Source organism: Poecilia mexicana, unplaced genomic scaffold (genome assembly GCF_051168715.1).
Source record: "Poecilia mexicana isolate PSO_F unplaced genomic scaffold, ASM5116871v1 scaffold_6, whole genome shotgun sequence".
In the NCBI taxonomy this organism is placed as follows: Eukaryota; Metazoa; Chordata; class Actinopteri; order Cyprinodontiformes; family Poeciliidae; genus Poecilia; species Poecilia mexicana.
The window spans coordinates 26,599,733-26,615,366 of record NW_028263375.1 but is presented as its reverse complement, the minus strand read 5'-3'; positions in this window follow the sequence as shown (position 1 = coordinate 26,615,366).

The following is a 15,634-nucleotide window of genomic DNA, read 5'->3' as shown; positions in this document are numbered from 1 at the left end:
CTGCCACGAGTGGTCATTAATTATGTTAATTAGAAAATCATTAATGATAGGTATTTTTCTCAAACCTAGATAAAAGAACCACAGACAACGTATATGAGTTTTCTGACCAAGCTTTTGCAAAAGGAGAAGACTCGGCAGACTGCTCCTCCAAGCCGTTCACTGAGCGTTCTGAAGACCTTTGGTTACAGCTTGACTTTTATTATCAAACAAAAAGGGGGAGGATAGGGAAGAAAGACAGCAGAAACAAAATATTACTGCACACAGGCAGTTTCTAAAATAGGGAGTATTCCAGTTGATAAGGAGGCACCTGTGGAAACATAATTTAAGGTCTGGGAAACACACAGTTAACTTTCACATGAAGACAAACAAGCAGACGGGGCCTCCATGTCAGTTTATGCACACAGAAGGAAGAGAACACTTTAATAATCTATAGACTGAATATTGATTAACTATTGATTAACATTAGACTGAATATGAAGTAATAACAAAATGATAATACCAAAAAATCTCCAACAATTAACATCTGACATGAGTTGCTGCTGAACAGAGTTTTGCTAATTTAACTCAAAGAAAGACGTTAGAAAAAAGATTGATATAAGCATTTAATGTTAGCAATTAGCATGGTTAACTGTCAAATACTGTTAAATACTACATGAGCTCGCCCTTGAGGACTGCAATTACTCAACTCTACATGAGGAGAGTCTGAATTTCCAGCAAATCTTCACCATCTACTTCTTAAGGAAAAATATCAACAGGTACACTTAAGTGGTCCTGCTGGTTAGGTAGCATATAAAAATAAACCTGAGCACAAGTCTGGGCAAAAAGAAACAAAACAACAACAAATCAAACAACCAAAAAAAAAATATTTTTTTTAAATTACAGTAGCATAAAGGCGAAAAGATCCAATAAATATTGATGCTGACAACTCTACTGTTGTCTCTGGATAAAGTGAGTAGCTAAAGGTTATTTGTATTTTAAAACACATCAAGTACAAATCCTGATAGCCATTTCAAAACAAAATCCAAATGCAGTGATTTAGATACAATTCAAATTTCACAGAAAAAAATGGGAGCTTATTTTCTGAACTCAACCTTGAACATCCTCTCAAATAAAGTTTCAGTTCTTCTTCTTCAGGGATCCATACATATATTGTTGCAGCTTATTTTATCTAATAAACCATCAAAGAGTTGCACAAAGTGAAATAAAATTGTTAATAATAATTTGCCAATAAAATCTGAAAAGTGTGACATGCAAATGTATTCAGTAAATGGCTAACTTCCTCCCCAGAGTTAGGCTACAAAACAATATACCAAAATGTGAACATCTCACAGTTTAATCCATCATCCAAGAGGTTAAGGAGTTGAGGAGTATGGCGCCACACCAAGTGGCTACAGCTCAGGTTGGACAATCTGTTGGCTGTGCAACTGTTTGCTGTGAGTCCCAGAAATCTTTAAAACAAACCGTACGCAGTCTTGCTTAGTGTTTGGCACAATCATGATGCTAATTCTTTACAAATAAATTCTTGTAATCTAACAAAATGTAAAAAAAAAAAGAAAGCAAAGGGAGTGTGAATGCTCCTACTTTTTTTTTTTACTTGCCCCACATCTTATCTGATTCATCATTTTGAAGTCAGTCTCCCTTCACTGTTCACTCGTTTCACCATAGACTCTCACTGACACTGACAAACTGCCATATGTTGTTAATAAGCACGTGCACGCCAACCCGCAGCGTGCAGACTGCGCAGGCCCAGCCCATGACTCCCAAATTTGCTGATCTGACATAAACAGGTCAGAGAGGCTGCATGCAACAAGCCAGGGCACATTACCCAGCTCGTTTTCCCTTCCAGGCTTGCATTCGCACCCCAGATCTTCCAGTCACTCGCACGGAGGGAGGACACGGATGAACTGATGAACAGATCTTGTAAAGCCAGGCTGCAGTCAGCTGTGAAAAGTCATTTGTCTTCGTGTGAAAGAAAATGCACTTTCCAAAGTAGAGTTTTCCATTTCTTTTGTTTTGTTTTTTTGTTTCTTCTGCTAAGCTCCACTTCTCTCTATCGCCCTCCAAGCATGTCCCTGAAGTGCATCTTTTATTAAAACCACATGCAGGGGGGGTGCGGTGGGGATGGCCATTTATATCCTCCCTAATTCAAAGTCCCTGCAGCGAACACCTGGAAGAGTTTTATGATAGATGGATCAGGGTTTTACAGCCAACTTGAGTGTGGCTGGAGTTGTGGGGGGTGGAGGGTGGGGTGCATATGATTTGTGGCATAGTTTTTGGCACATTTTAAATGAAGGCCTAATTTAAATGTGTCTCTCTGCTGAAACACAGACTGGGCAGAAACACCAATTATTGACTTAAAAGAATTTCCCGTATCTTACTGAAAGGTTTGTTTTTCTTTTCAAGTGAACTAAGATATTGTCACTAGAAACTAGACCAAAAATACTTGGTAAGATATCGTGTTTTTGCAGTGTACAGGTACAACAACCTGCATTACCCTCAAACTTCCAGGCCCTCACAAGATCTGAGCTTGAATTAGAGCCACTTGACTGGACAGGGTAAACATTATCCTGAATCCTCAAGTTCTCACAGTTCTGGTAGAGGACCCCTAAGTCTCGATTTGGGGTGTTGGCCTTAAATGCATATGGTTTCTCTTTGTAGATGACAGGCCTTGTTTTATTTTAGCAAGTTGTCTTTCCTTGTGTCCCATTTTCTTCCTGTTTTTCTTGATACACCTGTGCTTTTGGTCTTCTGCTGTCTGATGTTTATTAGTCTCACCTGTTTTGGATCCCAAAGTCACTGACCAACACCGTTCCACATCCATTCTCTTGAATTCTTGTGTTCTACCATTGATTTTTTCTGTAGGTTTCTCTTTATTATATGATAAAAGCCATCCATTCAGCATCCATCCTACTTGTATTTGGGTCCCACACATCAACTCATAATTCATACTCAATATCGCTTCTGCAGTGCTGTTTCTTCTTCTCTTCTGGGAAGCCTTCCCACCATGTTTGAGAGTGTGTCCAAATCCAGTTCTTCCAGAAGTGCATTTGGAAGGACATACAGTACACTGATTTTGGATGAGAAGGCCTGGCTTGCAGTCTCTGCTCTAATTCATCACAAACCTTCTCTATCTACTTAGGGTCATTGCTCTGTGCACACCAGCCAAGTTCTTCCACACCAAACTCTCTCATCCTTATTGATTTTGCTTTAAGCACTGGGGCAAAGTCACGTTGGAACAGGGAGCGGCCATCCCCAAAGTACTGCCAAGAAGTTAGAAGGATGAAATTGTTGTAAATGTCTTGGTACGCTGAAGAATTACAAGTTCGTTTCGCTGGAACTCCCCACACTAAACCCCTCTTCATTAAACTTCAACCTCCACGCAGTGCAGACAGGGAAGACCTTTTCTCCAGCAACTGCTAAATCCAGACTCATCTACTGGATTGCCAGACAGAGACATGATTGGTCACTCCAGAGAACCTCTCTCTAGAGATGTTCTAGGTAGACCATCGGTCTCAAACATCAGTCCTCAAGGGCTGGTGTACCATTCTTCCAGAAGTGCATTTGGAGAGACTTTAACATGCCTCTTAGCTCCAGCACGCCTGGCTCTAATATTAGCTCATTAGATTCACTAGAACCACATGCTAATGAGACAGTTTCACTGTTTAAATTAAGTTTGTAGGACAAGGGACACATCTATAAGTTGCAGGACTCAAGCACTCGAGAACTGCAGTTTGAGACCTCTCTAGAGTTGATTATCAATGTGATTTATACCACTACGTCTGATGCACTAGCTTGGCCTCTGTGCTCTGTTCTTGGGTTTTTTAGTGGTTCAGCAGTCTGTAGATATAGAGTCTTCAGAAAGCAGCATCTATTTGTGTTGCTGAGATTGTACAATCTACCATTACGTTGCCTGGTGTTGGTTGTTCTCAGATCGACTCCACTTTGGTGTAATACCACAAATATTGGGAACAGGTGGCATTTTATATTGCTACCACTTTGAAATTCTCCGAGCTTCTGAGAGCAATCTATTCATTCACAGATGTTTGCAGAAGGCGCCTGCATGACCATGTACCAGATTTTATACACCTAAGACTGTGGAAGTGGTTGGAGCACCTGAATCCAAAGATTTGAAGGGGTGACCCAATGCTTTATTGGCAATAATATGTAATCAAATCATTCAACTCCAATGTAATCATTCCAATTCAGACCTTTTTAATACAATTATGCCAAATAGTTGGTTTATTGTGCCAGTCACTGAAAAGTTACACTTATCTAAGGAAGCCAATCTTAGTCACTGACTCTGTAGCAAGAACAGAAAGTAGAGAATCCCTTTTAAAAGAAAACTCCAGCCTCATCTGAATTTAGCTATTTATTATAAATGTATCTTTACCTATACAGGGTTTCCCCGAATATATTAAAAGCCTGACGGGCCACCAGGCTTAGCATTGCTTATTTAAGTTTTTTTTTTATGTTTTCCTTTTTTAATGCCTTATAGTTGGTGTTCAGGTATTAATATTTCAATAACACATAATTACCAAGTGATATTTTCAAGTTTCCTGTCCTTTAAACATTTTAAACTCAAAAACACGTCGGGTCACTGGATGAACGACTGCCCTAGCACCCAGTCGCCAGGCTTAGCAAGTTTTCCTGCTAATCATTTACTAACAGGTGTGTTATTTGTGAAATACCTAAAACTGGACTTTCACAGTTTGTTCAAAATGAGATCTAAACGTAAAGTTGTCAAAATATAAGACAAGCAATCGCAGCAAAAAATATTAAATCTTAATAAGTCCTCATAATTCAAGAGTGCGTCTATGGGAATTTTTGAATTTCAGGTGTCAGAAGTGGGGATAAATCACCCACAATTAAACACACATTGACAGGTTTCACAGAGTTTACATTTCTGGAGCAGAGCTGGATTTGCATTTCAAACATTATACGCCTCATCTGTCAAATTAAGCCTATGCATTCATTTGCAAAGCAGAACAGGGCGAATTGAATCCAGTCTGATTTATTGATTTATCAGCATCTCATTTCCACATCAGAGCTTGGCAGAAGAGCCGTGTCAGCACACCACCAGCTGTGGTTCAGCGTTTCTGGCCCTGCGTCTCCTTTCCGCTGTGGGGAATCTCATTTGCTGTCTGTAATTGATTGCTCATAATCGCCGCCATTGGTCTCATCTCATTTGCTGACCACGTATCCAGGACTAATGATATGCCATCTGTTCACTTATGAGTGTGGCAACTAGTACCAGCTGGAACACCACTGGCCATCCAGAACAGAGTTCCCCTTTCTCCTCAGGCCATTCATGTGTTCACTGCAGAAAGCTTGGGAGTTGAACAGAAGAAGACAAAGATTTGCTCATCTGTGGACACGGGAGGAAGTATTCTTTTCGTAATATACAGGATTTCCATGTATCTTTTTTGAGACTTGTAAGCTTCTAAAATCCGTGCAGAACTGTGCCGAGAGCCGTGGTGCAGACATGATAATGGCTGCGCTGTGCTGCGCCCGATGGCCTGTAGTTTTACAGCTAGACAAGAAGCCCTTTTACTGTGTGGTAACTCAGCACCAACAGATGTGTTTACACAGCTTTTATTACCTGTCATTAACGAGCTGTCAGCATGTGCGTGTGGAAACAATTGAAGGTTTACCTCAGAGACGTGTGGGCCAAGGGATGTAGCTTTTAAAAGGTCTGGATGTGCAGATAAGATCTGAACAAAAGGGGAGTCGCTGAACTATGCCTTCAAGGGTGGAATGTCACACAGGCTCCAAATTCAGCTTTTTTTTTTTTGGCTATCTACTCCATAAAAAGTGATTAGGAAGTCCTGAAATGTTGAATAGGGTGTTGATGCACATTGAAGAATAGTTTTTGTTTTTTTTCTCAACCAATACAGATGATTGGTCCTACACCAATTCAGACCTCGAAAGACCTCCAACAGTTGCTCTCTCAAGATATTTTTATTCATCATAACTCCATAAGCATTTTGTGGTTTCTGAATCCATCTTTATATGTGTAGGACAAATATGACTGCTGTAGTTCTGTAGTAAGAAAGGAGCAGAGAAACTGATAGATATCAGTGAATATGATGGGATGTTGTGGTAAAATGGAGACATTGATCAGTCATTACGAAGGGGGATAAAAATAGAAAAGGTGTCACACTTACGCAACTTGGTTGAATAAGCATGCACACACTTAGAGCGATGCTTTGTTGAAGCATGTTTTGATTGAATTACAACTTTCAGTCTATTTGAGTTCACCGCTGTCAAGTAATTACGATGAATCCAATTAATCTAAAATAAAGTTCAAATAAAGTGAAAAAAAACAAAGTGATGGAAGCTAAAACAAAGTGCTGACAGAGACACTAAATCTACTTCCAGAAGATCCAGTGGGGTCTTTGAGGGCATCTACATGTAGCCCACCTTTCTGTCGCCGTGTTGGGTACTGAAGGGTAACACATTGAAGGACGATTAAAAAAATGTAATTAAATAAACCAATGTGGACGAATCAGGGATGTGGCAGCCCCCAGATCAAGACGTGCAACAATCAGTTTGCCAGCCAGTCACAGAGCACCTCTTCCCCTCTCAGCTCCTCCAGACTAGCTGCAGCAGTAATTCACAAACGCATAGTGGAACTGCGAGAAGATGTTCCACAGAGCTCATCATACAAATTACTTTTCAGTCCAGCGCTCCTAATAACAATCATAAACAGCATAACAGAGAAGAATCCATATCATGACACACCGCTGGAGTAGCAGCTTCTTAAAGAGACAAGTCAAAGTCAGACTTCTTTTATTTACCATTTTAATAAAAACTGAAGGTAATGTAGCTACTTGATTGTGTTGTATAATGGCTCTAGAAAATACATTTTGCTGCCTCTTTAAGGAAATAGAGTGAGGAGACATCTGCTTGTTTACCGGTGAGAATAATATACGTTTCAGGGACAACAAGAAACCCAAAAATTACATTGTAACATCTTCCATAATTCCAAAAATGTTAGTTTTAAGCAAAAGCAACACTGCACATCATCGACAATCCCACCATGCCCACAGTGAAACATGGCAATGGCAACATCATGCTTTGCGGTTTCCTTTTCTTTAGACATATCTACAGGTTTATAAAGACAAAATATGACCTTGATGCTATCGTTGGGTCTAAAAAAATAAAAATAAAAATCTGGTGCAGTAAATACGTTTTCTAACTCTTTTTCTCTTAGTTTGGGAAAAAATAAGAAAAAAATGATTGTAGAGGGCATGCAAAGGACTAAAAGTGTCGGTTTATTTCCTACCTGTCCAGAGTTTGTTGCCGTTTCTGCTTGGCTGCAGTCTAAAAGCTTTGGAGAGGTCCACAGCTGCAGGCTGTAGTGTACCGTACAGACCACTGCAATTATAGCCTAGCATGTTGGCCAAGCCAACAACTTACAGTGGACACTTGGTGTGTGTGTGTGTGTGTGTAGGGGGGGGTTAGCATTGGGTAGTGTGTGTGTGTGCGTGTCTGTACTGTTACACTATGTTTAGTTATGGACAGCTGCCAGGGGAAGGAGAGAACAGTAAGGAAGGGGCCTGTTTGCTCTGGCCCTGCACCAAAAGGCTCCTCTGTTTTCCTCAGCTGGTGATAATAGATGGAGGGGACACACACACACAGAAAGACAGGGAAAAAAAACAGTGAGGCTAGCAAAAAGTAATGAGGAACGAAATATTTAGTGTTGAAATAAAAAGAAGGAATCAATTATCATAAGAGAAGAAGAAGGGGACAATTCAGCGGTGGAACGAGGAGAAGTTGGCAGTACAGTGGAGAGAAATGGCATAACAACTTTTAATCTAGAGTATCTTGCAGAAGTATTCACACCTTTAAAACCTTTTCACATTTTGGCGTGTTACCACAAACGTACGACTTGGGAATCTTGTGACTCGGTGTCAACACTAACTTTCCTCCTGCCACTCTTCCATAAAAGCCACATTCGTAAAGTGCAAAAGTTATAGTCGTCCTGTGGTCACTTTGTCTTTGTCCATCACATAAAAATCACTGCCGTTTATGTTTGTAACAGGACAATGTCGGAAAATGTTCTGGGTGCATGAAAACCTTCACAAGCCCCTGTTCTGTCAATAAGATGAGTCGGTTTTAGTTTTCAAAAGTCATGAATTTTAAGCAGAGCACTGTATATATAATTTTAAAAGTTCAATGTCTTTACAACAGGCAATGGTACACAAATAAAATGAAATACAGCTCAAATATATGAGGACCATCAACTTAAACCCAAAGGCTTTGAGAGCCTTAAGTTTTTAATCCAGCATGGCTGCCTCTTTCTTCCCAGGTGTTCGCCACTGTGACAAAGAATTTATTTAGGCTCATTTCAGGTCCGCCTGCTAAGCCACCTGCATGCATAGTACGAAAACATGTTGCTGCTTCAATCCATAAAATGCAAAGAAATAATTGACAGCCGTCCAACTTGTTTTTACCTAAGAAGGTTTCAATGAGATGTGGAAAAGTATAGAATTTGTAGTTTCCAGGACTGGGTAAGTTCAGAAAACGATGTGTTGTTTGTAATTTCTAGACTTTCTTCTCTATCCCATTGCCTGAAAGCATTATATTCATCCATCCATCCATCCATCCATCCAGGTGCTCCAATCATTCGTGTTTGAAGCAGTACCCAATGTATGGCTAGTGTTCAGCAGAACCTATGCGTAAACATGGCATAGGTGTGTTTGCTAACTGTACGGTACAATGTACCTAAATGTAATCAGTAATGATGCATTTCCCTGCTGACTCTGATCTAATGTACACAAGCCAATGATTGTAGCTCCAACAGCAGGACGCCTCCGTCTGCTCTTAGTAGGTAACGCAAACTGAGGTTAGCAGTTTCAGTGGATTATTGTTTTGCACAAATTTCAATGAATAAACAAAGGGTTTAGGTAATAGGCTGTAAATGACCTCTGTAAATTGTTTTCTTCCTGGTCCATTAACAGGCTCGGTTGATTTCTATCAGTGTAATCGTTCCACACTCCATCTCATCTGACCTCTTTCTTCTTTTTGGCATTTTAGTTGCCTTAAGTACTATTCTTAGTTGGGGCTCTTTGAAGTAGGCAAGTAACCACAACACTCTGAGACAGAAATCCTGCCAAATAGCCTTTAGGAAGCCTAATTGCTGAATATTGCAGACACGCGACACATAAGTATACAGCCTTGCATTTCTGTAACAGGAGCTGAGTTTAACATTTGTTTATGCCCCTGAGAGAGTTTGCCTTATCCTGCTAGAATGTGTTCGTTATTATTCATTAACTTTTGGAAACTGATGCGTTTGTTTGATCATTTGAGAGACTTCCGTCCTTTTTCCACGCAGTTTTACCTCACTGGCTCCAGACTTCTTTTTCTTTCATTTAAACTCATTAGTCCCCTTTTATAAAACGCCTTCAAGCAAGGCCTGAGATGCAATCTTTCTGCTTCAGTGTCACGTTAGAAGTGAACAAACAGAGTTTGAAGTCGATTCGACAGAAGCTGCGTTTCCGTTTAAACCTATAAACGGAAACGCATTTTTTGACATTTTGAAAATAAATTTGCCTCATGGAAACAAGCCAATTTTGAAAAAACTGGTTTTTCAATAGGAAGTTTTTGTTGCAAGGATGAGGTGATTTTTATTTATTATTTTTTTTGTGGCTGTATTGAAATTGGTTTGGTTCACAAAACTGAAATGGAAATACTTTTTCACATCATACGAGTCACATGATCAACAGCCAGATGTTGCCACTGGCGTCAACCTTGAAGAAGACGACAGGAAGTATTTGGAGGATGATGGCATGGCATGATTTTTAATTACTTATTGGCAGAACAAATTCATTCATGTGTGATTTTTAATTGTGTTTCTTATTTAATGGAAACACCAGCAATTACAAAATTGTGTTTTTTCGACAGCGGAATATCGACAATGTTTCTTGCACATTTGTAACATTGTTAGCATATAGGAAGTGTTACTAAGTGTTCCTGAAGAGAAGGACACACACCTCCAAACCGCACCAAGTTTTTGAGACCAATGGAAGTCAATTGTATCTTATGTAGGAAGTAGAGGTGAAGTGTGGATTGGCTACTCTGACAAAAACAACAATCGAAGGTCAACAGACTACTTTGTTTCACCTCTGTTTTGATCGTGAAGGCCACAAATCCAGCTGGTCCTGCTGATGGCATGTGGTTCTCGTCTCTGTTTGACTTCATCTAGAAAGAGGTGGGCGTTCCAATGAGGGACCTGCACGATGCTCAGCCGAGCGCAGTCAGACTTGTTTTGACTCTGCAAAGCGACTACACAGGAGCCTGCTGACCTTTTCATCTGTCGAAACAGAAACAGGAGGCAGTGAAGCAGCCACCTTAGCTAATTGGGTCCCACATCTGACACAGGCTTCCTCAGTGATGTATCCGCCAGCAGTGTCCAAGACTGTGGGCAGATCAAAGAGCCTAATTGATGGGATTTTTTCCCGCCCCTCCGCTCTCCCTCTCCCCACCACCAAGTATTGATTGCGAGGCGCATTACTCCGCTAGGGTAAGAGATAAAAGGGCCACGGCAGAATTTTAAGGATAATGGTTTGATAATGCCGGCCTTTCAGTGTCTGAAACCGAACCACAGCTTCAACGTCAAGAGCGGATGGGAGTGAGGGCAGATTAAAGGGGCCGGTTCCTGGGGCTCAGTGTTTGTTGTTGTTCAGCTCAAAGTTTTCTGTTGACGATAAGAGCCCCCTCTGATCATCAGACCTTCTTTGAGAACTATTCACACAGCAGCTCATTATGCCCATCTGATAAAAAAAAAAGGGTGAAAAAAAAGGCTGATTTGTGTTTTTATAACAAAGGTTAAATACACTATCTGAATCCCAGTGGGTTTGTTTGCTTAGTTCGCTTGTCTACTTCTACTGGCTGAGCCACAAGTGTCTCTTAAGGCTGATAGGGTTTCTTGGGAGGCTTTAAAATCCCAACACTCTCGGCCTTTTGTTGCAGGACCCCGAAGAAAGGACAGCAAATCCTCTTGGATGGAGCAACGGCAAAGACGGGAATTGTTGTTGAGACTTAGGAGGCTGTCAGCTCATCATGAAAGAAACCTTCTGATTCACTGAGAAAGGGTGTTAGTCTTTCTGCTCCCCCGCTAATTCAGGGTGAGGCCTTCAAGGCCCAAAGAGAAGAGCAGCTAATGTAGAGCTGCTGCACCTTCCAGCTTTGTTTCATGAGGACTTTTCAGTTGGTTTTAGTCGTTATTATCCATCTATTATTTTAAACTTGCAGGCTCACAGGGAACCAGGTGCTTATTTTCAGCGGTCATCCGGCAGAAACATCTTTGACAAGTCTCCATTTCATCTCTAATTATTAAAGATAATCATTTTTTCTTATTTCCTGTCTTCAATTCTGACCTCTTGTCAGTCTTCCTAAAGGGGCAGTGTAATGTAAAATTGACTTTTTTGAGCTTTACATCATGTTCTAATGTTATTCGAAAACATACTTGAGGTCATACTGAGGTCATTATCCAAGCCAGTTCTCAGTGAAACGTCGGTAGAAACGTTGTCAAACGGTTAATAGAGGAGCCATGTTGTGATTACTTCCTGGAGGCGGAGTTTCAAAAAGAGCAGGAGCTTCTCAAAGAGACAGAGACCCAATTTCAAGGTATTGAATTACCAAGTCAAATTTCTTTTAAGTCATATATATTATATATGTTGCATTTTAATAACAACTGAAAGTAACAGCTACTTGACTGAGCTATAAAATGAAAAAAATGTGCCTGGAAAATACACAATACTGCCCCTTTTAATAATAAATAGGTCTACAGTGAGTGAGAAAGTCAAAACAAGGATGGTAAGCCTTTCATTCCCTGTTTTATTCAAATATGATATTTAAAATATTCCACTTTGCGTGTGTACAGCATTTACTTTGTTCAAACTTTTTAACATTTTCCCATCTTACACCACAAACTTTTAACCAACTCTGCTGGAATTCGAAGGTGTAGTAGACCGACACAAAGTGTAAAAGATGTCAGTGAACATTAACTGTCTGGCCTTTGACTGGACCATTCTAACACTCTCTGATCTGATGCATTGCTGTCGATAGGATCAGTGTTCTCCAACAGGGTGCTTCGTCTCAAAGCTGGAAGAGATCGTCTTTTAGGGTCTCCGTGTATTCAGCTCTGTTGATCTTTGACCGCCTTTCGTGTCCTGAGTGAAGAACAGAGTCCACACAGCATGATGCAGTCAACACTGTGTTTCACAGTTGGGATGGTTTTGCATGGTGATTTGCTGAGTTACAACCTAACATTGTCCATTTGTTTATAATGAAAATACAGAGGCTGTGAGTTGAAACGAGACATAACTTATTAGTTATTTTAATTTCTCTTTTAGTTTGTCACATTTTTATGGGATTGTCCCTCTGCTTCCAACACTGCAGCTCACCTGAGTTCAGTGTAGTGGGAAAAGTGGGAAGGGCGTATAATCAAAGCGGTTCTGTGATCTGGTTTAATCTGGCTTCCATTACTGTGTTTGGTGCCAGAACCGTGTCCACTCCAGACTAATTATATACTTTAAAAGAGCTTTAATTCGGTGATCCGGTGTTGTGGAGGAGCCCGGTGAACACTTTTTGGTTTGGGTGACTGTTCAAGCTGTGTGTGAAAGCAGTCACTTTCTTTCTCTGTGTGGTCATGAGCCACACAAGTTGTGATCTGTGTGTGTGTGTGTGTGTGTGTGTGTGTGTGTGTGCGCGTGCACGCGCGCGCACGTTTGTTTGTAATACCTTGTGGGGATGATTTTCCTGACATATACTACGTTATGGGGACCAATTGCTTCTTGTGGGGACTGGAGCCTGGTCCCCACAAGGGGAAACCCTGTTTTTGGGTCAGGGGTCAGAGTTAGGGCTAAGGTATGAATTGAGTTTTGGTTAGGGTTAGGTATGTGATGGTTAGGGTTAGGAAAAGGGTAAAGGTAAGGTTTATGCTGTAGAAATGAATGGAAGTCAATGGAAAGTCCCCACAAAGATAGCAACACAAACGTGTGTGTGTGTGTGTGTGTGTGTGTGTATGTGTGTGTGGGAGGCTTTCCATTTGTGTCTGCTTGTTGTGTGTTCCCCTCTTGGTAATGGGGCTTTGTAACCATTTGTAATGTGACGACAGTCAGTTGTTGTGGTTTGCTAACTTTGAGTTGGTCAAATTATAAACTCGTCACGTTCAGATCAAATCCCAACCAGAAATTTAGTTCGGACTGATGATGGGATAACGTTAAAGTACATTAAAAATTAGAAGATTCATATTAACTTTTACTAGATTGTATTTTTATACGTTAGACTTAAACAAGAGGTCATTTCCTGTAAGGCTGATATCCTAACAGTAAGGCTGTTGTTGACAAACTATTTCCTCACCTGGAGAAAAAAAAAGGTTTGACAATATATTTGATCATCTGGTTAAAGTACTTTAGCTCTGATAATTCTCAAACATTTTTTGTGGGACTTCAGACGGTCTGTTTGGCCTATTTGAACTAGACCTGCTTTCTGTACATAAAGTTCCTCAAAGTGACACTTTTCTGTAATTTGTGGCTAAATAAACAATGTAAACTACATAATTAAATTAAAACTAAAGAATGATTTTTATTCTACCTCAGTATTCATATTTCTTAAATATTTTTGTTTTGTTTGTTTTATTACAGTATTAACATATTTTATTGGTATGTTACCTTCAAAATGTAACACATAGTCGTAATTGTGAAGTTGGCAGAAAAAGTGGCATACATTTGTTTTTGTTTTTTAGGGCATTTGTATCTGATATCCATGAATAAAAACAGGACAAAATACTCTAAACATACAGCTGAAGGTAGAGAGAAATAGTTCTGATCAAAGTATGTGTAAGGGATGGCCTAGTCAAAGTTAAGAGGCCAAAATCCTGTAGAGACTCAATGGCAAAATTAGAAAAAATGTTCAAATTTCCATCCAGCCTGACTGAGCTTGAGTTATTTTTCAAAGAATGGATGAAAAATCGGTGTCGATATGTGAAAAGCAGATTAAGACTCACCCTGTCAGACATACTGCTGTAACTGCAGTGACATGTGGCTCTACAAAACAGACTTTTCAGATCCTAATATGTAATAAACTTCAAAGTATTAGAATATTTTTATCTTCCCTTTTCAATTAAACACCGCTTTGTGTTGGTCTATCAGAAAAATTCCAAATAAGTTACAATTAAACTTATGATAGTAACACTGAATACTTTTACTGGCAACTTTAAGTACAAAATAGTAATAGTAATAGTAAAGCGTACATATCCTCTAAGTGTAACAAAAGTCTTGTTTCAGGGCAATTTAACATTTGTTAAAAACTGCAAAATGCACCTTTAATAATGTGTGTGCAGCTTGCTACAGTAATCACATCTGGGGAGCCCAAAAACTGTCAAATGTTTTCTTTGAAGCTCAAGTTGAAATTTTCTTATATTTTGTTGTTGATCATATTTAACACATTTCCACTTGCAGCAGAAGTTAATCTAAAAGCAATGCCAGCGGATGTAATTGTGGTATTGAACAGTAACAGAGGTAAGGAATTACTTCAGGAATGTCAAGTAAGATCAGCACAGCGATGGAAAGAATCTCTATTAGATCATACAGACACATTTTTTCCTCATGAGCCCAGCTTTTATTTCTCCCATCCATCACATGGGGGCATACTTCGACCGACTGACGCTTCCTTTTCACCCGCCGCGGCGCACACAGACACACACTTCACCGCTCACACCAGACTTTGACATCCACTGTCACGCAAGGGCGACACCCCGTCTTTTTTAAATGTACACAATCGCCATTCACTCGGCAAAAAACCCACACACACCGCGTCTCCGTCTGGATGGGCGCGCTTTATCAACACACACACGCACTCTATCGCCTGCACACAAACGAGCACTTGAGCAAGGGCCCCCCCTCTCCTCGGCTTATTGGCTCTCCGTTTGGCTGGTGCCACTTTGTGCGAAGGTTTTGTTGCTGGCTTCATGGGGAGCTGCCAGGGCCTGGATGCGTTTTGTGAAGGCCACAGGATGGAGGCCCGAGTAGAGTCCTGATGTCAAAGGCATTAAAGAGTTTTATCTGGAACGGGTACACAATATTTACAAAAATTATATTCTAATTTATCGCATTTGAAGGGGTCATTTTTCAGACTGGGATCCAAAAACTTGGACAACCTTTAAAAACTGAACACAGAGTCAAAGATGGAGTCAAAAGTGGTCAGGATTAAATACTGGTAAACACTTCCACTGCTATTAATAGTCAAATTCAATAAAGTAGAATATTATAGCTCACAAGAAAAACACATTACAGTTATTGTATATATAATTCTCCACAGAAAAGTTTTTAACTCTTTTATTTGTGTTAACAAAAGCTTTAAGAAATGCTGTAAGCTATCACTTAGCTTGTAGCTTAAACATTAGCCTTCAGTATTTTTATTGTAAGCTAGAAGAAACGCTGTAAGCTAATGTCAACCAGTACCTCTACACTTACAAAGTCAAACAAAATACGGTGTAGGGCTGTTGTAAACGAATATTTTAGTAATCGAGTAATCTATCGATTATTCTTACGATTAATCGAGTAATCGGATAAAAAAAAATTATAAAATGAAATATTGGTAAATCTGGCATAATACCGGTGTTACT